A 21,609-nucleotide genomic window follows, 5' to 3' on the forward strand; every position below is an offset into this window, starting at 1 on the left:
CAATAGTCTTGGTTGAAAGCCTTTCTCATTGAGCACTTCTTCTGGCCTTTAGTGTCTGTGTGAAGAAATCTGCTGCTTGTCTTATGGATTGTCCTCGGTAGGTGACTCTTTGTTTTTCTCTTGCAACCTTCAGGATCCTTTCTTTATCCTTATTCCTTTTCCTTCTAAATATGATGTGTCATGGTGTCTTTAAGTCTGGGCTAATTCTGTTTGGTACCCTCTGAGTCTCTTGAACCTTTATGTCTTTTATCTTGTCTAGAGTAGGGAAGTTCTCAGCTATTATGTCCTATAGAATGCTTTCTTTCTTTTTAATATATTTATTTATTTTCCCTTTTGTTGCCCTTGTTGTTTTTGTAGAATGCTTTCTTCCCATCCCTCTCTTTCTTCCTCTGGCAAGCCAATAATGTGTATATTACTTCTTTTGAAATCATCCCATATGTCTCTGTTGTTGTTTTCAATATCTCCTTTTTTAATGTTTTTTTTTTAAGATTTTTATTTATTTACTAATGAGAAACATAGGAGGAGAGGAGGGGATAGAAAGAACCAGGCATCAACCTGGTACATGTGATGCCAGGGATTGAACTCAGGACCTCATGCTTGAGAGTCCAATGCTTTATCCACTGCACCACCTCCAGACCACTCAATTATCTCTTAATGTCTTTCTGAGGTCTCTTACTTCTTTCTTAGCTTTCTCTAATTCATTCTCAATCTTGCTAATTCTGTTTTCAGTCTCACTTATTCTATTCTCTCTCCCTTCTATTGTTTTCTGTAGCTCAAATCTTTTTACCCTTTTACTATACTGTATTAGCTTGTTCAGCTAGCTGTGCTCTTAGCTCAGCTATTTCAGCTTTCAGCTCTCCTATTACCTTCAGATAGTTAGTGTTTTCTTTTGGAGTCACATCTGCTATATCCCCATTTTCTGATGATATTTTTTTTCAAACTCTTTCTTTGCTCCTATGACTAATACCTCAATTAGTGTTTGGATTTTGTCCTCAAAACCCTTTGGAGGGGGGAGTTATCTGGACTTTTGTCCTGGTTTAATTCTCTAATGTGTCTTCTTGACTTAACCATTGTATATGGTGTGTTGTGAGGTCCCTCCCTCTCTCAGTACCATTCAGTCCACTAAACACACTTGCCTGGATTGACTTGTGTCTGACTTGGGAGAATACAGTCACAGCTGCTGCTACTCTGTGCTGGTTATTGATGGCCAGCAGGTGGTGCTATTGTGGTCTCTAGATTTCTCTTGTTTGTATGGTCCACAACAGGTGGGATGGGGTGTGGGGGGGTTGTTTTAAGCTGTCTTGTAATCACAAATGCTCTGATTTATGGTGTGCCCTTGCATTAAATTCAGAAGGCTAAATACCCCCTAAGTCAAAGACTGAGAGGCTTTAAGTCCCTTTCTCTTTTCCTCCAGCACTCAGAACAACCTTCATTGCTTGCTGCACTTAAAGTGAAATCACCAAAATGGCACAGCTCAACGCTGTGCCACCCAGAACTCTGATTTGACTTTGCTTCTTCGACCTACCCCCTTTTGACCCAGCCGCATGCATGTACCCACCTTAGGCTGCAGAACTGTCAGCTCCCCACCTGCAGGGGAGTCACTTCACGGGCGGTGAAGCATGTCTGCAGGTGTCTCTCTTTCTCTCCCCCCCATCTTCCCCTCCTCTCTCCATTTCTCTCTCTGTCCTATCTAACAATGACAACATCAGTAACAACAACAACAATAATAACTACAACAACAATGAAAAACAACAAGGGAAACAAAAGGGAAAACAAATAAAATATAAAAAATAATAAAAATTATTTTAATTTATTATTGAATAGAGATAGAGAGAAATCAAGAGTGGGAGAGATAGAGAGGGATAGAGAGACACCTGCAGTACTGTTTCACCACTCATGAAGCTTTCCTCTGCAGGTGGGGACCAAAGGCTTGAATCTGGGTCCTTGAGTACTATAATGAGTGCGCTTAACCAGGTGTGCCACTGCCTGGCCCCTAGAGTGCCTTAAATAATGCGAAATGATACACCTTATTTATAGTCAGGGGCAACAACAACAACAACAAAAAAGTGAAAAAAAGTTACTTTCATAAAATTTACATTGTATTAGGTATTATAAGTAATCCAGAGATGATGATGATTGATGATGATGATTTGTACCAGAGCACTGCTCAGCTGTGGTTTATAGTGATGCTGGGGATTTAACCTGAGAGCTCAGGCTTAAAAATCACTTGCATAAAACCAATAGATTGCCTCCTCAGCCCATTGAGAGATAATTTAAATATACAGAAGGGTGAGTGAAATACTCCACTTAAATAAAGGCCTGCGTAGTCATGCATAGGACCCAGCTTTGAACCTGCCCCTACTGCATTGAAGGAAGCTTTGGTAATGTGAATTTTTTCCCACTTCTCTGCCTGTTTGTTTCTATCTTAAAAATAATGGTTAAGGGGTCAGGCAGTGGCACACTTGATTGAACACACACATTATAGTGCTCAGGGCTGCATGCAGGTTCAGACCTTCAGACCTCTGACCCCCATTTTCAGGCAGAAAACTTCATGAGCAGCAAAGCAATGCTGCAGGTATCTCACTCCCTCTCTATCTCCCTCTCTCTCAATTTCATTCTGTCCCTATCCAAAGTAAATAAATTTAAAAAGAACCACAATTAAAAATTAACTGTACAGAAGGATGTATGTAGGTTACATGTAAACACAATGACATTTCATATAAGGGGTTTAGGTGTCAGGCTTTCAGTCCCATGACAATGAGATTGAGATCAACCTCTTCCCTTATATGTCTTTAAGACTGGGTAAATAATCAAATAAGCATGAAGTAGAATGATAAGAGAAAAGGTAAAAAGATGTTTATTAACACTTTGTGTACCTTTCTGTACAAATGAGAGAGTATTCGAAATTTTAAGAAAGCTCATCCAAGCATTCTTATGAATCAAACTGAAAAACTGAATGCAAGAGATTTAGGAAATAAGAAAGAGTCAGTCAAAGAGGCCAAGAATAAGGTAGGCTTCAAAAAGTGGAAGGCATTACTAGCGATCTATTGTACTAAGGGATTTTGATAAGTCTGAGAACCAGCCTCCCTCCCTTCGGATTCCAAATGGGGAAATTGTATAAATAAGTCAATCAAGGCTTTTATACTCAAGGAATTTCAGCTTTAATAGGGGAAGACAAACAGGTAAGTCCCATAAAATGTGACAGGTGTTCTGAAAACATGTATTCTATTCCCCCATGATGGATCTCACAGGGGAGAAGAAAGAAAATGCAGAATATAACAGAGCAAGGTGATTTTCTTATTTTTTAAATTAATTAATTAAACAAAATTGCATGTCAACGAGGATTTAAACCCACAACATTCCCACCACTAGAGTTCTGAATCTTCAGTCTCCCCACTGCAAGCCACCACACTTTCCCTAAGGTTGTAGACATGGGATTATCATCTCTACAGCTGTCTGTCCACATTTATACATTATTGCCCCCTTTTTCTCCTGTTTCAGTCCTTTCTTCCCCTCCGAGCCACTCATGACAACATAACTACTTCCATATGTCCCTCTCCTTTTCCTTCTCTTTCTTTCTCTCTCTGGGTGCTGATAGAGCTGGAGGTCAGAGTCCTCTTATCTTCCTCCTATCACTTCTCCCCCTGCTGGGAGTATGGATCAGTGTTGTTTTGAGGGTGCAGAAGGTAGGAGTTCTGGCTTCTGTAATTGCTTCTCCACTGGACATGGGCATTGACAAGTTGATCCATGCCCGCAACCTGTTTCTATCTTTCTTTAGTGAGCTGGAGCTTGAGCAGGGTAAATTTCACAGAGGAGGTGACTTTTGAGGTGACTTGAAAGATGGGTTGGGATGAATGTTAACCCAGGAGAAGAAACAGAGAAAGATGGGGTCGGGTGGTGGCACACCTGGTTGAACGACATGTTACAGTGTGAAAGGACCCAGGTTTGAGATCCTGGCCCCCACCTGCAGGGGGAAATCTTTGCAAGTGGTGAAGCAGGGCTGCAGGTGTCTCTCTATCTCCTCCTTCCCTCTCGATTTCTGACTGTTTCTATCCAATAAATAAAGATATTAAAAAAAAAAAAAAAAGAAACAGAAAGAACAGACCACAACGGCAAGATTTTCTTGAGCTAAGCATGGAGTATGTGTGTATTGGTGGGGTCTTTTTTGTTTGTGAATCATTTGTAGTTGGTCAAGCAGTATAATTACCTGGCTGCCTGCCAAATTAAAAAGAAAAAAAAATTCTGTGTGTGCATGCTTTGCAAGCTGTTGTAGGATTTAGTCAGCTGGCAAATGTTTATTGTACAGCCATTATGCACATAGGCTGAAATAGACATCTGGGGAAGAAAAAGAAGATGAAAGCAGACAGAAACTCAAATATTGTGGAAAAGTGAGTGTTTCACGAGCATGCCAGTTACAGTTGTCGTTTCATCTGACTTCCCCTGAGCACAGACAGGCAATGCAGTTATTGTTGTAACGCAGGAACTACAGAGCCTCAGATAAAACCTGTGGGGGCTGCCTGTCTTCTGTGCCTTTGCTGTGGGTCCCAGTGTTCATTTACACCATGCTCATGGGTTGCGATCACACCTCAACAGCTTTGCTTTATTACCAGAATTGAAGAGTCATCATTGGAAGCAGTCCTGTAGGTCTTTCAGTAAAGCAGCAAATTGAAGAGGTGGTAGGCCTAACCCAACAGCTGATGAAGCCAGTTGCAAGTCTGAAAAACCGCCCACTTTTGTGATGTCTTAAAAGGCTGAGAATTTCCCTCCAGGCACTTTTGAGGGAAATAGGTATAGTAAAAGGACCCATGAGTGAGACTAATAGCAAAATAAGTAGGAACACTAAAATTCATCATGAGCATTATTTTTTAAAATTTTTTTTATATTTATTTTCCCTTTTGTTGCCCTTTTTTTAAATTGTTGTTGCAGTTATTATTGTTGTTGTTACTGACGTTGCCATTGCTGGATAGACAGAGAGAAATGGAAAGAAGAGGGGAAGACAGAGAGGCGGAGAGAAAGATAGACACCTGCAGACCTGCTTCACCACCTGTGAAGTGACTCCTCTGCAGGTGAGGAGCTGGGGGCTCAAACCAGAATCCTGATGCCGGTCCTTGCACTTTGCACCACGTGCACTTAACCCACTGTGCTACCGCCCGACTTCCCACCATGAGCATTCTTTACAAAATGTTTGACCTTGGGGCTGTGTACTTTTTGTAAAGGCACTAGTTATAAGTTCTGGCCCAATTCTTTCTCCTAGAACTGACTTCATCCCTGTCCACCCAGGCCTCTCATCTGCCACTAGGCAGACAAGTTCCACTTCCTGCCATTCCCTCTCTTTCCTCCTGTTTATTGCAGATTTCTTGGAAAACTTCTCTCTACTTTCTGGCATTATATACATTTATACAAAAATTTATTTTGCTTCTATCATCATTAACCAAAAAGGTAAACTCATAAAAAGACCTACTCTTGATGCCTTTAAAAAAACAATGTTCTAATAGTACCAGGAAAATTCTCTGTGTTCTAAGTTTTAAGATGTCACAAAACTGAACCTCAGAAGCATTAAGGACTTGCCTTTCACTTGAATCAGAATTTTAAAATCCTGGGCAATGGACTATCGTGGAATTTCAGTCATAATTAGTAATTGTTGTAAGATATGCAAAGAAGCTAATTTGGGGTAACACACCTTAAAGCTTCAGCTAAGGAAGATATACTCAAATAGTATCTATAGTATTAAGACCTTAGATTAATTCTGTAACATATAACCCAAGTTGGTATCTCCCCCAACACACACACTCCATGTATGAATAAAATGATAGACAGTCACAGTATAGTGACTTTTTAAGCTTTAAGGCAAATCACACAGATAGATAGATGATAGATAGATAGATAGACAGACAGACAGATAGATAAAATATTTTGTTGTCCTCATGGCTTCACTACTCTGTGCTAACTTTTACAGATGGAGGGCAAAAGAGGGAGGGGGAAGGGAGAGGGAGAGGGAAGCATCAAAGTTCTGTTCAGTATGTTAGGGGCTGGGTTCAAACCTGGATCTCTCATGACAAAGCAGTCACACTATCCAGATGAGCTACTGAGCAAGCTCTGATGTGTGGATTCTTTTATTGCAATTTATAGAAAAAAAATCTGCCCATTCATATAGAAACAGTTTTATTATAGCTATAAGGAAGTAGACTCCATGCTGGCTTCCAGGTCTCTAAAAGGGCCTTAATAAAGTAGAGTGGCTTCCAGACTTTTTGTATGCATCTCAGTTTGTTCCATCTAGTAAGCCCAGAGTGAAAAAAAAAAAAAAGAAAAGAAAACTTGGCATTTAAAATTAGTTGGGGGTATAAAGAGTTTCTCTCAGATTACAAGAAGCTGACTTTGAGACTTGCCCTGTCCTTTACCTGCCATTTCTCTTCCAGTTTCTGTCCCAGAGTTTCTCTAAAGTAGGACAGTTGTGAATCAAGGGAAGGGATTCCTGCGGCTCAAAGAGTCTTTCTTTTTAAAGATAAACACTATTTCCAGGGTGAGGATAAATAATATAATGGTTATACAAAGAGTCTCTTATGTCTGAGGCTCCAAAGTCCCAAGTTCAATCCCCACACCATCATAAGCCAGAGCTGAGCAGTGCTCTAGTAAAATAATAATAATAATAAATAAATAAGCAAACAAACATTACTTCCTATCTAACAAAAGAAAAGCTAGGAAGGACAAGGACAAAGAAAGACAAGGTAGCAAGGGTGATAGATCATCTGCTACTCAGGGGGTCTGGCTTCCACACCCTTGCCTCTAACTCAGTATCCACATGCTGTCTTCTGTCACTTGAAATCCCCTTCTAAAATGCCTCACTCAATCTGCCTCACAAAGTGTTTCATTCTCCAGAGTAATTTATTTTTCTGATCTTACTATCAGAGGCTAATTACCAATATATATACCAATCAACATGTCAAAGATAAAATGAACAATAGCAAGTAGAGATATGAAACAATATAACTTTCACCCTTATCCAAATGGGAAATTTTGGTTTTCTTTGTGCTAGAGAAATTCATTGTTGAGAAGTTTAAGATCAAATAGGGAAAAGAATATGTGAAAACTGGGGGGGGGGGGGGCATGAATGAACTTGTAAGAACATACTCTAAAGTGACTAAGCAGGTAAAAGTTAAAACAGCACAGAGTAGATAATAAAGAGTAAAATGTTAGTTTCTTTTCAGGGCAAAGACCACATCCCCCCCAAGTATTACTCAAGCCTCCCAGTACCCTGGAAAATGTTTGCCATGTAATGGCGTTAAGTATTTGTTTTCTGATTAGATGAATGAATTATTAGTTTAATTTAATCTTTTGTGATTTCAAAACTCATAAATCAGTTCTATTTTATTGTGAATTATTATGATTTTATTTATTCTTCCATCCAACACTTTTAAATCTGTATTTTAGAATTTCCTGTATTCCACAGGGCCCCAAAGACACAAAATACCTCAGATGTTTGTGACAGGAAGCATTTTAGATTACCTTTATTTAACTTGTTCATTTCATTAGAGCAGAATAGCCTATTTTCCAACTCTAGCACATAGTCCCACAAAGGCAGGATTAAGTGGCTTTAGCTCTATCTGTAAAAAGTATGTGCCCAATCATGTTTCAGGTCCACTCTACATATACCTCAGTTCTGTTTCTTTTGTTTCCTTTACTGTTGCTTTCTCTTCCTCTTGTTCTTCTTCTTCTTCTTCTTCTTCTTTTTTTTTTTTTTGTTTAATTTCTCTATTGGGGGATGAATGCTTTACATTTGACAGTAAATATAATAGTTTGTACATGAATAACATTTCTCAGTTTTCCACAGAACAATACAACCTCCACTAGTCCTCTGTCATCCTTTTCCAGGACCTGTGCTCTCCCTGCCACCCACCCCAGAGTCTTTTACTTTGGTGCAATACACCAACTCCAGTTCAGGTTAAACTTGTGTTTACTCTTCTGATCTTGTTTTTCAGCTTCTGCCTTTTAGATCATCCCATATTCATCTTTCTGTTTCTGACTTATTTCACTTAACATGACTTCTTCAAGCTCCATCCAAAATGGGCTGAAAATGATGAAGTCACCGTTTTTAATAGCTGAATAGTATTCCATTGTGTATATAGACCACAACTTGCTCAGCCACTCATTTGTTGTTGGACACCTGGGTTTCTTCCAGGTTTTGGCTATTACAAATTGTGCTGCTAAGAACATAGGTATACACAAATCTTTCTGGATTGGTATATGGGTTCCATAGGATATATCCCAAGGAGAGGAGTTGTAGGACCATAGGGTAGGTCCATTTCTAGCCTTCTGAGGGTGCTTCACACGGGTTGGACCAATTGACATTCCCACCAGCAGTGCAGGAGGATTCCTTTGACCCTACAACCTCTCCAGCATTTGTTACTGCTACCTTTTCTGATGTATGTCATTCTTTTTTTTTTTCAGCTTTCCCCATTGTCTTTATTTATTATTATTTTTGCATGCATATATATATTTTTTTCTTTTTTATTTAAGAAAGGATTAATTAACAAAACCATAGGGTAGGAGGGGTACAACTCCACACAATTCCCACCACCCCACCCAATCTCCATATCCCACCCCCTCCCCTGATAACTTTCCCATTCTCTTTCCCTCTGGGAGCATGGACCCAGAGTCATTGTGGGTTGTAGAAGGTGGAAGGTCTGGCTTCTGTAATTGCTTCCCCGCTGAACATGGGCGTTGACTGGTTGGTCCATACTCCCAGTCTGTCTCTCTCTTTCCCTAGTAGGGTGGGTCTCTGGGGAAGTGGAGCTCCAGGACACATTGGTGGGGTCTTTAGTCCAGGGAAGCCTGGCCAGCATCCTGATGACATCTGGAACCTGGTGACTGAAAAGAGAGTTAACATACAAAGCCAAACAAATTGTTGAGCAATCATGGACCCAAAGCTTGGAATAGTGGAGAGGAAGTGTTAGGGGGATACTCACTGCAAACTCTAGTGTACTTCTGCTTTCAGGTATATATTTTGCAGTAGTTTACGGATACGTGTGAACACATGCTCTTTCTCACAGAAACTGGTGTATATCTAGGCTTTGGGACTTTGTTAGAAAGTATGTCATTCTTACAGGAGTGATGTGGTATCTCACTGTTGTCTTTATTTACATTTCTCTGACAGTCAAAGACTTGGAGCATTTTTTCATGTGTTTCTTGACCTTTTGGATCTCCTCTGTGGTGAAAATTCGGTCCATGTCCTCCCTCCATTTTTGGATGGGGTTATTTGTTTTCTCGTTGTTGAGTTTGGTAAGCTCTTTTTTAAATAAAGCTCTTATTTGTTTTTAAATAAAATAAGTTATTAAAAAATAACTTATTTTCGTTATTTAACTCTTATCTGATGTATGCCATGTAAAGATCTTCTCCCATTCTGTGAGGGGTCTCTTGGTTTGGGTAGTGGTTTCTTTTGCTGTGAAGAAGCTTTTTAATTTGATGTAGTCCCATAGGTTTATACTTGCCTTAGTCTTCTTTGTAATTGGATTCCTTTCATTGTAAATGTCTTTAGAATTTATGCAGAAAAGAGTTCTGCCAATATTTTCCTCTAAGTATCTGATAGTTTGTGGTCTAACATCCAAGTCCTTCATCCACTTGGAATTTACTTTTGTGTTTGGTGAGATATAGTGATTCAGTTTCATTCTTCTGCATGTTTCAACCCATTTTTTCCAACACCATTTGTGGAAGAGACTCTGCTTTCCCCATTTAATAGTCTGGGCACCTTTGTCAAAGACAAGTTGTCCAAAGGTGTGGGGGCTCACTTCTGGGCTCTCAATTCTATTCCACTGGTCAGTGTGTCTATTCATGTTCCTGTACCAAGCAGTTTTGATGATAGTGGCCCTATAATACAATTTGAGATCTCAGAGTGTGATGACTCCAGTTCTGTTCTTTCTTCTCAAGATTGTTTTGGCAATTCTAGGTCTTTTCTGGTTCCAGATAAACATTTGCACCATTTTTCTATTCTCCTAATAAATGTGGTTGGGATCTTTATGGGGATAGCATTGAATTTATATATGGCTCTGGGTAGTATATTCATTTTAATGATGTTAATTCTTCCAACCCATGAACATGGAAAATCTTTCCACTTCTTTGTGTCTTTTTCAATTTCCTTGAGTAGTGACTCATAATCTTCAGTATACAAGTCTTTCACTTCTTTGGTTAGGCTTATTCCTAGATATTTTATTGTTTTTGTTGCTATAGTAAAAGGAATTGATTTCTGGATTTTATCTTCTTTTAACTTAGTGTTTACATAGAGGAATGACTTTTGAATGTTAATTTTGTAGCCTGACACCTTACTGTATTGCCTGATGATTTCCAAAAGCTTCTTGCTGGATTCTTTAAGTTTTTCTATGTATACTATTATGTCATCTGCAGATAGGGAGAGTTTGACTTCTTCTCTTCCAATCTGTATGCCTTTAATCCCTTGCTCCTGCCTGATTGCTATGACAAGAATTTCCAACATTATGTTGAACAGTAATAACGGTGATAGTACTTGATCTGAGGGGAAATGCTTCCAGTTTTTCACCATTGAGTATGATGTTGGCTGTAGGTTTGCTATATATAGACTCCACTATCCTGAGGACTTTTCCATCTATTCCTATTTTTTGCCGTGTTTTGATCATAAAAGGATATTGTATTTTGTCAAAGGCCTTCTTTGCATCTATTGATATGACCCTGTGGTTATTGGTCTTGCCTTTATTGATGTGGTGGATCATATTGATTGACTTACATATATTAAACTAACCTTGCATCCCTGGGATAAACCTCACTTGGTCATGATGAACATTTTTAAAAATATAGTGCTGTATCCGGTTGGCTAGAATTTTGTTCAGTATTTTAGCATCTATGTTCATCAGAGATATTGGTCTGTAGCTTTCTTTTTCAATTGTGTCCTTGTCTGCTTTTGATATCAGAGTGATGTTGGCTTCATAGAAGCTGGAAGTGAGTATTCCTGTGTCTTCAATCTTCTGGAAGATTTTCAAAAGTAGAGGTATTAACTCTTTCTTGAAGGGTTTTTAAAAAAAATCTTTTTATTATTTTTATTTATTGGATAGAGACAGCCAGAAATCAAGTAGGAGGGCTTATAGAAAAGAAGTGAGACAGAGAGACACCCACAGCCCTGCTTCACCACTCGTAAATCTTTCCCCCCGCAGGTGGGGACCTACCAGGAGCTCAAACCCAGGTCATTGCACATTGTAATACATGTGCTCAACCACGTACACCGCCACTTGGCCCCCTCCTTGAAGGTTTTGTAGAATTCATTTGTAAAACCATCTGGTCCAGTACTTTTATTCTTGGGAATGTTTTTTGATAACTGCTTCAATTTCATTGGTTGTGATGGGCCTGTTCATATTATCTAGTTGCTCTTTATTTAATTTTGGAAGTTCATGGGTATCTAGGAAATCATCCATTTCTTCCAGGTCCTCTAAGCTTGGTTGCATATAGTTGTTAACTGAAGCCTCACATTATATGTTGAATTTCTGTGATGTCTGTTGTGATATTTCCTTTTTCATTTACAATCCGATTTATTTGGGTCTTCTGCCTTTTTTGTTTCGTGAGTCTGGCTAAAGGTTTGTCGATTTTGTTCACTCTTTCGAAGAACCAACATTTACTTTCGTTGATCTTTTGTATGGTTTTCTTATTCTCAATGTTATTTATTTCTGCCCTAATTTTAGTTATTTCTGTCCTTCTGGTTGCATTAGGGTTCCTTTTTTTCTTCTTCTAGGACTTTAAGGTGTGCAATCAGGTTGTTTATTTGTGCTTTTTCTTGTTTCCTAATGTGTGCTTGTATGGCTATGAACTTCCCCCTCAGTACTGCCTTCTCTGTGTCCCAAATATTTTGATAGCTTGTGTCTTTATTTTCATTGAACTCTTGAAACATTTCGATTTCTTTTATTTCCTCTTTGACCCAGTAGTTGTTAAGTAGTGTACTGTTGAGCTTCCACATTTTGGGACTATTATTAATCTTTGGTTGATTGTTAAGTGTTAGTTTGATTCCACTGTTGTCAGGGTCTCTGGCGGGGTGATATCCAGGAGAAACACGTAGCTCCACACACTGTGGTCTGAGAAGATGCTTGGGATGATTTCAATGCTCTTGAATTTGCTGATGCTGTCTTTGTGGCCTAATATATGGTCTATCCTTGAGAATGACCCCTGTGGACTTGAGCAGAATGTGTATTCCAGTTTCTTGGGGTGAATGACTCTGAAAATGTCCAGTAGTTCTAGTTTATCTGTCTCCTCATTTAGCTCCCTTGTTTCTTTATTGATTTTCTGCCTGGATGATCTGTCAAGTTGAGAGAGTGGGGTGTTGAAGTACCCTACTACTACTGTGTTGCTGTTAATATATTGCTGTAACTCTTTCAGTAGATGTTTGATGTATTTAGATGGCTTCTCATTGGGTGCATAGATATTGATAATTTTTAAGTCCACTTGGTTGACTGATCCTCTGAGCATTAAATAATATCCATCCTTATCTTTTTAAATTTTATTTGTTTTAAAGTCTATCATGTCAGTTATGAGAATAGCTGTTCTTGCCCTTTTTTGGGCAAGAAAAATCGGCTTCTATGATAGTTCTCCATCCTTTCACTTTGAGTCTGTTTTTTTCGTGTTGAGTTAGGTCAGTTTTCTGTAGACAGCATATTTGGGTTGTGTTTTCTGATCCATCTTCCTACTCTATTCATTTTAATAGGTGAATTCAGGCCACTGACATTTATTGATATCAAAGATTGAAGATATTTTAATGCCATTATTGAAGATATTTAGAGTGCTCTGGTATATGGCATATTTATGGTAGTCTGTTTATAGGAGACATTTCAGAAATTCTTTTAGGGCAGGCTTAGTGATAGTTTATTCTTTCAATTGTTGCTTATCTGAGAAGGTTTTTATGCCTCCATCTATTTTGAACGACAATCTAGCAGGATACAGTATTCTTGGTTGAAAGCCTTTCTCATTGAGCACTCGATAGATATCTTGCCATTCTATTATGGCCTGTAGTGTTTGTGTGGAGAAATCTGCTGCTAATATTATGGGTTTTCCTCTGTAGGTGACTCTTTGTTTTTTCTCTTGCAGCCCTCAGGATCCATTCTTTATCCTTACTCCTTTCCATTCTAAATACGTGTCTTGATGTCTTATTTGTGGGTTAATTCTGTTTGGGATTCTCTGGGATTCTTGAATCTCTATGTCATTTGTCATTTATGTTTGTCTAGACTAGAGAATTTCTCAGCTATTATGTCCTGACAAATGCTTTCTTCCCCTCCCTCTCTTTCTTCCTCTGGTAAGACAATAATGCATACATTATTTCTTTTGAAGTCATCCCATATGTCTCTGTTGTTGTTTTCAGTATCTTTTAATCTCTTTTTGAGATCTCTTATTTCTTTTTACTTGTCTGTAGTTTGTCCTTGATCTTGCTAATTCTGTCTTCAGCCTCATTTATTCTGTTCTCTCTCCCCTGTACTGTTTTCTGGAGTTAATCTATTTTGTTGCCCTATTCTGATACTGTTTTAGCTTGTTCAGCTGGTTGTGTTCTTAGCTCTGCTATTTCAGCTTTCAGCTTTCTAATTCCCTTGAGATAATTAGTATTTTCTCCCAGAGTCTCATTTGCTGTTTCTGCATTTCTGATGACAATTCTTTCAAACTCTTTACTCATTCCTGTGACTATTTCCTTAACAAGCATTTGCATGTTGACCTCAGTTTTGGCTCAACCTTTGGGGGACTTCTAGCTGGACTCTTGTCCTGGTTCTTTTCTCCAATATTTCTTTTTGTTGGTTTAACTATTCTGTATAGTATGTTATGAGGCCCTTCTCTCAGTATTTTTCAAACTACTGATCACTCTTGCCTGGATTGACTTGTGTCTAAGTAAGGTACTTAAAGAATTCACAGTTGTGAAAATTAACAGTTGTTTCAATATTATTTCAATCCCTGAGTTGGAGCACAGAGGCTGTTAAAAGCCTCTTTTGTTCTTTTTCTTCCTTGTATGCTATAGGAGCCTGAGGGCCTTTCAGCTCTAAGTAGGCTTCTTAGCTTAATCACTCACTCCAAGACCAAGAGATGAAGCAGGGTGGGGGAGAAATTGCACAGTGGTTATACAAAGAGACTCCGTCACCTCAAGGATCCAAAACTCCAGGCACAATTCAGCCTCTCTGCCAAATTGGGCAGCACTATTGAGCCTGATGAGTTTCTAAACAAGTCCTATTTATAGTCTGTCTGTTTTGAGGCAATTATTCACCATGTTCTCATAAGGAGAACAATGTGGAAAGGCTCCCATTATACATCCTCACTGCTAGGCCACCAAGGTGTAGTTCTTCTCTTGAGTTTCCTGGTCAGTTCTGTTCCCAGATGTAAGCACAGAGCCTTTCTCCCTCCTCCTGTTGCTCTAACCTCTGAGGGCAGTAGCAATGGAGACTCACAGTTGCATTTGGTGAGTCTTAGGGGAGTCCTCTCCTCCCTTCAGCAGTTTTTTTGTTGGTAAAACAGACTGGAGGTGGTGCCTCAACGGTTAAACTGCTGTACTATTTCTGGCCACTCAATCTCTCCTTAGGCTCCTCCCTGTCCATGAGCCACACGTGTTTGCACACACTGGTGGTTTGGTGCATTCCTGAAGTCCTTCTAGTCCTGCCTTTACTTATCTCTCAGTCATGATTTACCTCTTAGACTCCAAATTTGTATGTTCAACCTTTTAGGTGATATTTTCCCCCAATATCCTAAGTGTAACACAAATAGTGTTCTTTGTACATCTAAAATGAAACTTCTAATTTCTACTCCTTTTATTACCACCTACAACCAGTTCTCTTCCAGCCTTTCCTATGTCAGAACATGGCACTATAGAACATATGCATATCAAAAATAGAAGGAAATAGCTTCTTAAATATCTCCATCTTTTTACCTCCCTCAAAATAATAGAAAAAGAATATTTCCATATATATATTTATATTTTTTACTTATTTAAAAAAGGAGACATTAACAAAACCATAGGATAAGTGGGGTACAACTCTACACAATTCTCACCACCAGAACTCCATATCCAATCCCCTCCCTTGATATATTTCCTATTCTTTAACCTTCTGGGAGTATGGACCCAAGGCCATTGTGGGATGCAGAAGGTGGAAGATATGGCTTCTGTAATTGCTTCCCCACTGAACATGGGCGTTGACTGGTTGATCCATACTCCCAGCCTGCCTCTCTCTTTCCCTAGTGGGGTGGGGCTCTGGGGAATCAGAGCTCTAGGACATATTGGTGGGGTTGTCCTGTCCAGGGAAGTCTGGTCGGCATCCTGCTAGCATCTGGAACCTGGTGGCTGAAAAGACAGTTAACATACAAAGCCAAACAAATTGTTGAATAATCATGGACCTAAAGGCTGGAATAATGCAAATGAAGTGTTGGGGGGGGTCCTCCATTTTGCAGATAGCTAGAAGGAATATTTTAGTTATGTTTCAAAGGGCCTGTAGCTATATTAGTTTTTGTTTTTTTTTTCTCTGAGCCTGAAATCTTATATGCAGGTGGATCCAAGTTATTATCTGGTTAAGTGATGTCATGGCTGGAAAAGGGACAGAAAGCTGGATCAGGGAAGAGATTAGCTCCCTAATATGGGGAAGAGGTATAAATATTGTTGACTGTGAACCCTATCAATTTGTTTTGGTCTGGGACCCATGTTCAGCTTAGGAGCCTGTGTGGTCTCTGCATCCCTATAGATCTGAGCTCACATTTTGTGGTCATGAGTAGGAACATTTCAAGCTGCCTCTATATCATCCCATCTTCCTTAGGTATAGCATAGAGTATATTGCCCATCCTCCCTTCAGAGGATGGAACATTCTCTACTATTATTGATCCAAGTTGAGGGCAAGGACCAATGTGGCATCCACAAAGGGGTCTATTCTGTTGTTCCTGATAGAGATGTCCAGTGACAATGGAGAGAGGGATTTATTTGAGGTCTTGGCCCAACATGTCTCTTTGGGAATCTCAGGACTTCCCAAATAGGGCCCCAGCTGATGGGGTGCCCTGTGGTTGAGTTAGGCAGGACCCACAAACCACCATATTTCCATGTGAGTATTATTATTTACATATCAATCTTCTGTCTTGTTTTAAAGTAACTTCTCTGCCACCATATTACCCACTAAGGGTATTGCCTATTCCCATGCAAGCTAAAACCCTAGCAACCATTGCTATGGAAACTTTCTACCTTCCCAGAGTGCCCTGTTTTCTCCACTGCCTTTTCTAGCCAATCCTATCCCAACTTGCCACTTCCAGAATTTGCCCATAAAAGCCTCTGCTGTTCGTGCTCTTTTTTTTTTTTTCTCTTCTGAGACCCAGCTTAGAGAACGGCTGTTGGACATAGTGGGAGGTGGCCATTTTGCTAGCTCCATGTGGCCTAAACCACTCTGCTATCACCCATTTCTGGGGTGTCCATGTGAATAAAGATTTGTGTTCCCGTTCTGCTTCGGTCTCTTCTCTTTCCCCTGCAACGCACCTGACAGTGGCCTGATAGTGACTAAAGAGTCATCATTAAAGTATGCCAGTAGTCTCTTGCTCTTATTCAACTTTTGCAGTCCTTGCTTTGATGAGGTTAGCTTTGGAATGAGTGAGAGAACTGTAACAGGAAGTAGGTGAGGAGGGTATCTAAGTCTAATTAGATACTATTTCATTAGGAATTTTATACTGACTCAGTGCAGGTTATTGTATACTTTTGCTTTCAGGTATATGTTTTGCCCTAGTTTATGGATACGTGTGAACATATGCTGTATCTCACAGGACCTGGTCTATGTCTAGGTTTTGGGACTTTATTAGGAAGTGAACCTCCTGGAATGAAATTAGAGAATACTATGAAAGGAAAGGTCTCACCCGAGTAATGAAGCTGAAGGGTTGTCATTCCACACTTGAAGTCTCTGGACACAGTCTGAAATAAAGCATGCTGAGGTGGTACTCATTGCATTGATTAGATTGGGATCAGTGGATGTAATATTATGGGATGTCTTTCCATTTCTTGGTATCATTTTCTATTTCCTTGAATAGTGACTCATAGTTCTCAGTATACAGGTTTTTCACTTCTTTGGTCAGCTTTATTCCTAGGTATTTTATTGTTTTTGCTGCAATAGTGAATGGGAGTGATTCCTAGATGTCTTCTTCAGATTTAGTGCTTGCATAAAGAAATGCCACTGATTTTTGTACACTGATTTTGGAGCCTGACACCTTGCTATATTGGCTAATAACTTCCAGTAGTTTTCTGCTAGATTCTTTAGGTTTTTCTATGTATACTATAATATCATCTGCAAATAATGAGAGCGTGACTTTTTCCCTTCCAATCTATATTCCTTTGATTTCTTTCTCTTGCCTGATTGCTATAGCAAAATTTTCTAATACTACATTGAAGAGAAATGATGATAATGGACAGCCCTGTCTAGTCCCCGATCTGAAGGGGAATGCTTTCAGCTTCTGTCCGTTGAGTATGATGTTGGCTGTAGGTTTGCTATATATGGGCTCCACTATCTTGATGAATTTCCCACCTATTCCCGTTTTTTGTAGTGTTTTGAACATGAATGGCTCTTGGATTTTGTCAAAGGCTTTCTCTACATCTATTGAAATAATCATGTGGTTTTTGGCTTTGCTTTTATTGATGTGGTGAATGACATTGATTGACTTATGGATGTTGAACCAGCCTTGCATTCCTGGGATAAATCCCACTTGGTCGTGATGAACAATCTTTTTGATATAATGCTGGTATGTGGTTGGCCAGGATCTTGTTTAATATTTTGGCATCTATGTTCTTCAGAGATATTGGTCTGTAGTTTTCCCTTTTTGTTCTGTCCCTATCAGCTTTTGTTATCAGGGTGATGTTGGCTTCAAAGAAGGTGGAAGGGAGTGTTCCTGTTCCTTCAATCTAGTGGAAAAGCTTTAGAAGTATAGGTATTAGCTGTTTCCTGAAGGTTTTGTGGAATTCGTTTGTGAAGCCATCTGGTCCAGGACTTTTGTTGTTGGGAAGATTCTTAATAATGGTTTCGATTTCTTTGTCTGTGATTGGTGCATTTAGGTTGTGCATTTCTTCTTGGTTCAGTTTTGGAAGGGCATATGTTTCTAGAAATTCTTCCATTTCTTCCAGATTCTCTAACTTGGTGTTGTATAGTTCTTCATAGAAGTTTTGCATGATTTTCTGGATTTCTGTGGTGTCAGTTGTGATATCTCCTCTATCGTTTATAATTTTATTAATTTGAGTCTTTTCCTTTTTTTTTTTTTTTTAGTGAGTCTGGCTAGGGGTTTGTCAATCTTGTTTAATTTTTCAAAGAACTAACATTTGGCTTCATTGATCTTTTATATGGTTCTTTTATTTTCAATGTTGTTTATTTCTACTCTAATTTTAATGACTTCTGTCCTTCTGGTTGCTTTAGGGTCCCTTTGTTCTTCTTCTAAGTCCTTAAGACTTGCAGATAAGGTCGTTTATTTGAGCTTTTCTTTTTTTTAATATGTGATAAGGCTATGAGTTTCCCTCTCAATACTGCTTTCACTGTGTCCCAAATATTTTGATAGGTTGTGTCTTTGTTTTCATTTTTTTTCCATGAACATTTGATTGTCTTACTTGAGTGCCTCTCTGTCCCAGCAGTTTGTAAGCATTATGTTTTTTAGTTTCAAAATTCTGTGACTTTTAGCAATTTTCTGTTTGTTGTTGAATGTTAGCTTTACTCCAGTGTGGTCTGAGAAGATACTTGGGATGATTTTAATACTCTTAAATTTGTTGATGCTGTATTTGTAGCTTAACATGTGGTCTGTCCTTGAGGATGTGGTTTGGATTTGAAAAGAATATGTATTTCAAGTTTTTGGGGTGAAGGACTCTGAAAATATTCATGAGGTCTAGTCTGTCCATCTCTTTATTTCTTTGTTGATTCTCTGCTTCCTTGATCTGTCTAAGTGAGAGTGTGGGGTGTTGAAGTCTCCCACTATTATTGTGTTGCTATTGATGTATTTGTGTAGTTATTTCAGTAGGTGTTTGGTGTATTTAGAAGGTTCCTCATTGGGTACATAGATGTTAATAACTGTTAAATCTTCTTGGTTGATTGAACCTCTAATCATTATGTAATGGCCTTGACCATCTTTTATTACTTTATTTAATTTAAAATCTATTGAGTCAGAGATGAGAATGGCTGTTCCTGCATATTTTGTGGTTCATTAGCCTGTATGATAGTTTTCCTTCCTTTCACTTTAAGTCTGTGTTTGTCTTGTTGGGTCAGATGTGATTCTCGCAAGCAGAATATGGTTGGGTTGTGCTTTCTGATCCATCCTCACACTCTGTGCCTTTTAATGGGTGAATTTAATCCACTTACATTTATTGATATTATGGATTGAATGTATTGTAGTGCCATTATTCAACAGTTCTTTATTTGCTCTGATATATGGCAAGTATTATAGTGATGTCCTTGTTTATAAGAGGTCTTTTTATGCCTCTTTCAGGGCAGGCTTGGTGATGGTTGCATCCTTTAACTGTTGTCTGTCTAACAAGGTTTTGATCCGTGCTTTTGATCTGTCCTTCTAGTTTGAATGAAAGTCTAGCAGGATATATTATCCTTGGTTGAAACCCTTTTTCATTCAGGGCTCGATAAACATCTTGCCATTCTCTTCTGGCTTTTAGAGTTTGAGTGGAGAAGTCTGCTGATAATCTTATGGGTTTTCCCCTGTATGTGACTTTTTATTTTTCTCTTGCATCCTTTAGGATCCTTTCTTTATCCTTCCTTCTTTTCATTGTAATTATGATGTGTCTTGGTGTCTTCAGGTCTGGGTTGATTCTGTTTGGGACTCTCTGGGCTTCTTGAGTCTTAATGTCCTTTCTGTTGTTTAGGTATGGGAAGTTTTCTTCCATTATTTCCTCTAGAATATTTACTTCCCCTTCCTCTCTTTTTTCCTCTAGTAGGCCAATTATCTGAATGTGACTTCTTTTGACATCATCCCTTATGTCTCTGTTGTTGTTTTCAGTGTCTTTCAATCTCTTTTTGAGCTCTTTTACCTCTTTCTTAGTTTTCTCTAGCTCATCTAATCATCTAGTCTGTCTAATTCTGTTTTCTGCTTCTATTAATTTGCTTTCCATTCCCTTAGCTTCTTTCTTCAGTTCAGTTATAGTATTAGCTTTTTCTGCTAACTGACCTTTTATTTCAGCTATCTCAGCTTTCATTTCTTTCTTTTTTAAAAAATATTTTTATTATATTTATTTATTGGATAGAGACAGCCAGAAATCAAGAGAGAAGGGGGTGATAGAGAGGGAGACAGACAGAGAGACACCTTCAGCCCTGCTTCACCACTCATGAAGCTTTCCCTCTGCAGGTGGGAACTGGGGGCTTGAACCCGAGTCCTTGCACATTGTAATACATTCGCTCAACCAAGTGTGCCACCACCTGGCCCCATTCAGCTTTCATTTCTCTAATTGTCTTGAGGTAGCTTTTATTTTCTTTGAGATTATCCTCTGTTGTTTCCCTAATTCTAATAACCCTTTCCTCCATAGTTGTCTTTATTTCTGTGATGATTAGGTTTATTATTTCTTGCATACTTCTCTTATCTATGGTTACTTCTGACTGATTTAGAGTTTCTTTTGGGCTCCTGTCCTGATTCATTGAGGTAGCAGTTTTATTTGCTCTTGATTTAACTATTTTTTTTATAGATGTGGTTTTTATTTTTCTGTCTGTCATTCTTCATTTGTTATGTTTTGAGTACAAGCCATGCTGTACTAAAGACCTTTATGATAAGTGCAGTCACCAACCTCAGAAATTACAACAATGGTAACTGAAGCAAGGATTGATGCATTTCAACCAATACCATTAAGCCAAACAACATTTCCAGTCCAAGAAAAAATATCAAGCAAACAAAAGAAAAAGAGACAGGAAAAAAGGGAAAGCAAGAATAGGCAATTATGCCAATCTACTGTCCACTATAGATTCTAGGGATACAAAGGGGATAAAGGGAAGTAAAGAAGACACACACACATAGAGTCCACTCTGAGTCAGATTTCTTCCCCAAAATAATTCCCAAGTGAGTATCAGTGAATTCAGAAAACAAAAGAAGGAGGAAGGAAGAAAAGAATAAAAAAAAAAAAGGAAGAAAGAAAGAAGAAAAAAGGAAGAGCTGTAAAAGGAAAGAGTTTTTTTTCTTCTTTAATTAGCTAGGAGGAGGGAAAAAGGAGAGTGGAGAGAAGAGGTAGAGAGAAACAAGTACCTCTCACAATGGATAGGACACCCAGTCACCTAGCAATGGAAAAAACAACAACGGTTAATTTTGGTCAACCTGAAGAAGGTGGGTGGAAAAGGGACATGTGTATATAATAATAGTAGTAATAAAATAAAATAAAATAGAGTAGAAAACCCCTGTCAGTCTGCATCTTGGACCGCTCAGTTGGCTGCAGGCAGCCTGAGGAAAGACAGCCAATTGTAAGAAGTATCCAAAAAAAAAAAAAAAAACTACCCTGGTAGTCTTTCCCAGGCAGAGATGAGACTCTGATTGGTCAGGTATTTTGTCACTCAAATAGAGCTCCAGCCACTTAAAAAAAGAGAGAAGTTAAAGGAAGAGGCTTGGAATGACACTCCTGGTGAGGAATCTTGCCAAATAAAATAGCTCAGCGGGAGC

At 38.8% G+C, this 21,609-nt stretch overlaps 1 protein-coding gene across 1 annotated transcript in view; it reads left to right on the forward strand.

Annotated features, from left to right (window-relative positions):
* Positions 1 to 21,609, forward strand: part of SLC2A12 (solute carrier family 2 member 12) — a 94,282-nt gene that overhangs the window by 10,772 nt on the left and 61,901 nt on the right.

Source organism: Erinaceus europaeus, chromosome 4 (assembly GCF_950295315.1).
Source record: "Erinaceus europaeus chromosome 4, mEriEur2.1, whole genome shotgun sequence".
Classification (NCBI taxonomy): domain Eukaryota; kingdom Metazoa; phylum Chordata; class Mammalia; order Eulipotyphla; family Erinaceidae; genus Erinaceus; species Erinaceus europaeus.